The sequence below is a fragment of the Frankliniella occidentalis genome, unplaced genomic scaffold (genome assembly GCF_000697945.3).
Source record: "Frankliniella occidentalis isolate FOCC.00 unplaced genomic scaffold, Focc_3.1 Scaffold150, whole genome shotgun sequence".
Lineage (NCBI taxonomy): Eukaryota > Metazoa > Arthropoda > Insecta > Thysanoptera > Thripidae > Frankliniella > Frankliniella occidentalis.
In genome coordinates, this window is record NW_026267277.1 from 43,508 (window position 1) to 49,767 (window position 6,260).

The 6,260-nt window shown below is 52.3% G+C and overlaps 1 protein-coding gene across 1 annotated transcript in view; it reads right to left on the reverse strand.

The window, feature by feature from the left end:
- Positions 1-6,260, reverse strand: part of LOC113204274 (uncharacterized) — a 74,017-nt gene that overhangs the window by 11,961 nt on the left and 55,796 nt on the right. The gene's annotated exons all lie outside the window — the stretch shown is intronic.

Below are 6,260 nucleotides of genomic sequence, written 5' to 3' on the forward strand. Positions count from 1 at the left end.
AAGATGTCATTGCTTTTACTCTCGGTAAGGACAGAGAAGCCAGAGCAGGGCCAGAATCTGTTTGAAATTTTTGGTTATAGGCAATTTTGTTAGAGGCAAATTTTTCCTTGGGAATCGTATATTTTGGTTAGAGGCAATATCTTAAGGGTCATTATAAAAAGCGACACTGAAATTGAACAGTCGGGTAAGAGGCAACATTGTTAGAGGCAGTGAGCCACCCCCGCCCCACCAGCCCCTTCCCCCTACCTTCTTTCTGCTGGCTAGGCTAATATTGTATCTCAAAAGGCAGCGTAACCGTATATGCACTGTAAAAAATCAGTCTTGTATACGGAGCCTATCACAGCGTTCCGTACCTCACTTTTGGGAGTGATTTTCGAAAGTGGTTTGGAGATTTACCGTACCTGGCCACCGTACCAATGATTTTTACATGGGCTAGCTTAGGGACGGGGGTAGCGGAACGCAGTAACAGACTCCGTACTTAAGACGAAGACTTCCTCATCAAAATTAGCGGGACTTTTTCCGTACCGTTCCGTACCCTGGCTCCGTACCCACATTTTTTTTACATGGGCTCTGATGAAAAGAGGGTACGAAACCCAAGGTACGGAGACGCCGTAGGTTAAATAAACTGGCCATTACATGGGTACAGTATCATGTCTGCTGTCAAGATCGATTGTGACTGAAATTTTTTCTACTTCTGGAGTGCAACGCCACGGTTTCTTACACGCAAAAGAGTCATTTCGCTTTACAAAATGGTTAGGCGATTATTTTTTTGTTTCTTGTTTCTGCAAATTTTTTGCTACCAGCAGCAAAATTTATTACTGTCGCAGCAAAATAAAAGAAGTTAACAAACTTTTTGCGCTCTATATTTTGCGAGTATCTATAATGTGTTTAAAACTTACATGTTCCGTTTCTTTGGTACGCATTTTAGAGATCATGAAATCATTTACTTGCAATAATTCACGTTCGCCCTGCCAATGCCAATTCAGTGTAGGCCGTGTAGGCTCGTGTCCTGTGATTCGAGGGAACCGCGCCCACTACGGCTTACTTTGATGGAACCGACATTAAACCGGACTTGCGACGCGTTCCAGTCCAGCGGTGCCTTAACGCGGTTCTGCCGCGCGGTCGTACTTGTCAGCCACGGTAGGGCGGCAGGGCGGTGAAGGTTTAGGCTCCTACAGGTGGCCCGTCCGAGAGAAGCAGCGGCTCGTCTGTGACAAGACCCACACGGCTCAGTGGCTGACGAGACAAAGGCGACAACCGTAGACATCCATGCCGACGGAGGCGACGAAGCGGGGGAGACAGAGAGAGCAAAAGAGCGAGAGAGAAAAAAGGCGAGTGAAATGAAAAGCGAAAGGGCTGAGAGCGGAAGCGTGCGCGCTATGGCGGGAGAGAATGGGGGGGGAGCAGGGCGGGATAAGGAGGCAGCAGGGCTCCCCGCCGGGGAGTCCCCGGCCCGCGCCTCTGTCGGATGCCACCCGATCTGGGAGGGCACGCTCCCCTACGGCCGTCCGGTGTCATAGGAGTGGGGAGAGTGACTGCGGGTGGAGAGGGGCTTAAAGGAGGCCAACGGAGGAGGGGAAAGGACTCTTGGGAAGACAGAAGAGAGAGAGAGAGAGAGAGAGAGAGCGCGCCTGGTGGTACGACGTTTAGGAAAGAGCGAGGGAGGATAAAGAGACCAGGAGTCGTCTCGTCTCGCTCACGACCCCTTGCCCCAACGCCAAACCCCTTACAGTCTCGCCTCCCCGGCGTCAAGAGCCGGGGGGGGGGGGGGGGCTGGCCGGGCTGAGTGGACTGCCAAAGCAATTGAATTTGGGTCAAGAGCTATATTCCATCAGCACCGGAATCCGTGCTGTGCGAACCGCCCTGCCTCTCCACACCTGCTCCACGCTCCTCCAGCTCGCTCATTCGACCACACCTTACACGCCTCTTTCTCCCTCTCTCTCACTGTCTCTCTGTCTCTCTCTCTCTCACTACTCACTCACTCACTCACTCACTCACACACACACCCAGTGGAAAAATATCGTCGTAAATTATTTGCGATAGATTTTGCCCTTAATATTTTCGTAATATGTTGTTGATTTATGACACCCCAAACTTATTCGTCGTTGAATTCCAAGTCGATGCAAAGTGCTTGTTATTTTACAATTTTAAATTAGAATTTTACGACACGCTTCAAGGAAAATTTTCCCGTAAAAACTACAACTACAGGGTGGCCGCTCTGCGCTGTTGTTTTGAAAAGGTAGACTAGCCCGCTGACGGAGCGGGGAGGTGGGAGGGGACTCGAGAGGTAGGTGCGGGCGGGCTAGTCTACCTTTTTAAAACAACGGGGTAGAGCGGCCACCCTGTATTTTGCAGAGCAGCGTGTTCTCTCTCTTTTTCTCTCCCCTTCCCCAGTGCCTCCTACTCTGGCCCATCCACTCGTGTCTGTGCACGGCGCAGCAACGCCCGTCAAAACACTTGACGTCTTGACGTCCGCGCCCGATGCATTTTTGCGTAGCTCTGGGAACCAACCAATTCCACTTTCCTGTGCTCGCCTATCCAGCCCAGATATTTGACGTGTCTGCGCACAGTTGCAGCAGGGGAGGCCAAACACAGACACTCGCAGACACTTCAGCTCCGTCACGCGCCCACAGCTCTGTTTTGCTGCGCGACTGGAATTCATATCCCGCGTCGCTGTTCCGAAAGTTTGTCATTGGAAAGCGGCGTGGAACTCATAACTCGGCCCCCCAGTACCTCTCACAGACGGCAATAAGTAAGTTTGTGTCTGTCGCACCGTCTTTTCGTACGGCGAGAGGCGAGAGCACACGGCATTCAACCTTTCCCCACTCCCCTCCTCTTCCTAGTATTATTATATTGCAAGACAACCGGCTCGACAAGCAGAGAGCTCAGCATCAGCGTTCCGGCGCACTGTTTGCAAAAAAGCCATGGATGATGCCGGATTCGACGAAGAAGTTCTCCGAAAGCAGTTAGCAGCACAGAATCAGAAGCTCCTACTCGTCTCTCTCGGAGCTGCCCTACTGCCCCTGCTTCACTACAACGTCCCCGCTCGCGTCGTCGCGCCCCGACAAGTGTCACCGAGCCCCCTTCCCCAGCCACGCCCCGGCTTGCTTCGGCACTTCGCACAGTATGACAAGGGGTAGGATCCACTCCATTAACCTCGAGAAAGGGCCGATGGGAAGGGGCGCTGCGTGCAAACTGGCTAGTCGAGGGGCGGGGCCAGAGGGGCCAGGCAGAGGGGGAGAAAGGAATGAGGAACTGGAGAGGTCTACTCAGACCAGCAAGGAGGCTCCTGCATGCTATGGCGCGCTGGGAGTGCGAGAATAGGCGCCGGGGCGAGAGAGAGGAGTCTTCATGACATCTGATATTCACTGAACTCTCTCACAAAAGACCAGGCATTCGTTTTTTGTAATTTTCTTTACTTGGTTGCAGTGTATTTTAGTATACACATTCTGCAAACCTATCTTGACGCAAAGCTTTTCAAAACTTTTGCGTTAAACGATAAAACTTTAAGAACAAGTAAAAAATAAAATGGAAATTAACCCTTTACGGGCTAATAAGACATTTTTCGGGTTTCGGGGTTGTGTTGGAGAGGTATGGCCTCAGGAAATTGATCTAATGCCCTCTCGACGTTCTGAGACCTCTATTTCCAAAACTGTAAGCCTTCCAAGTAAACACGCCAAAAAGGCAAATCGTGAAATTTAGCGTTTTCGGATGTGACCCGAGTAAGACCCATTGGTCGATACACTTCGAAAAAAATATTCCGAGGTGCCCTAATGCTTACTGAAGCCGACTACACGCGCGATCAAGGTGTAACTCAATAGGCGCGTGAGACAAGAAAACTACTGGTCATTTATAAACGACAAAAGAGCCGTAAGAGGAGTCAAAATCTGACGATCCCTGACATGCGGACTTTTCGATCAAAATTTGTGTCATTGCGTAGGTCTCGAATCAAATGGAAGGAATATAAAAGAATAATAATCCCATTTTCGCTCTAGGGACCCGGGAAATGGGACAAGCCGTCTAGAGGGTCGCTTACTCCATTTAGCTCCTGGCCCGTTTTCGGCGTCCTAAAAATAAGTGTTTTTTGTTGTTTTTTCTTTTGCGTGTATGGCACGCTTCAATGAAAATTTTCCCTCACGACACGCAACAACTTCTATTCCTAGTGGCGAAAAAAAAGAGGGGCAGCGAGATTTTGTGCTCTACACTGAATGGTATCGTCGTGGTGCCGGGACCTGGTGTCGGCCTCATCCAGGGGGATTACCGACAGATTTCCCGTTAAACAACGAAAACAAAAATTGACGGCGCGTGCCTGTTGGGCTTTCTATCGCCAGGCGCCAGTGCGGATTAACATTATCGCGAGGGACGGACCAGGAGGGGGAGGGAGAGGTGGGGGAGGAGTTGATAATGGCTCGTGAGTGCAGCTGCTGGCGGGGCGCAGGGCTGGCAGGGCCTGCCGGGAGGGGAGGTACCGGCCTGCTGCTGCACACAATGTGCCCAGGGGCCGGGGGAAAGCGCTTGCCCAGCTATCCGTGACGATATCGCTATTCATCGGGTAACGTTTCCGCAGGGGGTTTTGGTCTGTCCGTACGTCTCCGTCCGACCGCCCCGTCCGCCGGCGGCGGCGGCGCTGCACTCCGAAAACAGGCAGCAGTGAGAGTGAAATGCTGCACAAGCGAACAATGGCCCCCTCTCACTCCCACCAAGTCGTATTCGGACGCATTTAGGCATCCGATGCCCGCCCCTGCTCGGCTGCAGAGGGCTCTGCTCCGGTAGCCGTGTTCGCCCCTCCCCCTCCCCGGCCTGTGTCCCATCCCTCGCCGGCTCCTCCCCCGAACTCTCTAGCCAGCGCGCAACGGGCGACGGGGCAACCGGCTAGAGTCAACTAAACAATGCGTCCCCCGCGCCTGTCGCGCGCACGAACTGTTTTGAGCCTTTTCGTTTGGGTGAGCCACAACGGGGTGGCTGGGGCTTATGGCTGGTGTGCTGGTGGCGAAAACCCAGAGAACATGCTCAAAATCTGCCACAACTCAGCAAGCACTCGTTACGAAAGCAGATAATGATATCACCTGTATACAAATTCAAAAAATTCGTCGTATCACTTGTGAAAAATATTTTTGTACATGAACGATACATTATGTAATATATGAAATTGACAAAACGAGACGTACATGTAATGTACGTACAACCCCTCATTAAGCTAGTCGTTCGATTTCAAGTCCGATACGGAGTGCTTGTACGTTTTCCATCTTGAAGTGAAATTGTACGACTTTATCCATGGGATATTTTTCTGTACCGCTACCACAATTTTTCACACTGGTTCTCTGCTTTTCCAACGTCGTATATAGATGTGTGCGGTGCGTTCGGCACGTTTGAATTTGACAGGCGCGGTAAGGGGCAGGCAGAGGACAAGCAAAATGTTGGGTGCAGCGACGGAAACGTAGGGCGGGCGAGCGACGACAGTTTGGTCTCCCGCACGGCAAGGGCGGGTCAGGGCGAGGTCAGAGCACTATCACGCCCCACCCCGCCCCGCCCGCGGTCGCACTATCGCTCTCCGCATTGCCCGACCGCACGCCGCGCGCCGTGCGCCTCGCCGCGGCCCCGCGCCTCCCCCGCCTGAAGGGCCCTGCCAGAGTTTTCAAACTGTCCGCCAAAAGTTTCGCTGGATACGCTGCGCTCCGCCCGCGGCGCATGGGACATGACGCGGCGTGCGGGAGACGAGGACACGCGGAGCGGAGCCCGCAAAACAAGCCAAACAACTAGAAGTACAATGCGATATAGGCCGTGAAAGATCAGTATAGTGTGACGAACATCATCAAGCTCGCGCCGCGCGTCACGCCAAACAGGCGCGGGGGCGCGAATGTAATCATTTGTCAGCGGAGTGTGTGAGTCGGCGTGCGTGTGATGGAAGGGCAGAGGGATGGGTAACAAGGAAGGAGATCAGCGGGGAGGCAGCGCCGCGCGCCCGGGAGGAGCACGTCAGCATGAGAAGGCGCACACTCATCAAGTAAATGAAAACAATGTTAATTAGACGGAACAGTATCCCAAATGAAACATAAATCTGCCATTCGGGTAAGCTGCGTTGGGAGTTGTCCAAGTAATATTTTAGAAGACGAGTTGCGCAGCCGTAAGAATACGATGGTTAAAATCAGGTTTTAATACGTTTCCACTTACATAAAGTTTGTATGACTTTCGAATTACTTCTCCCTCATGCTTCTTTTCGCGCCGTTGGAACGTGTCACACGGTGGCTTTAAACTGATCC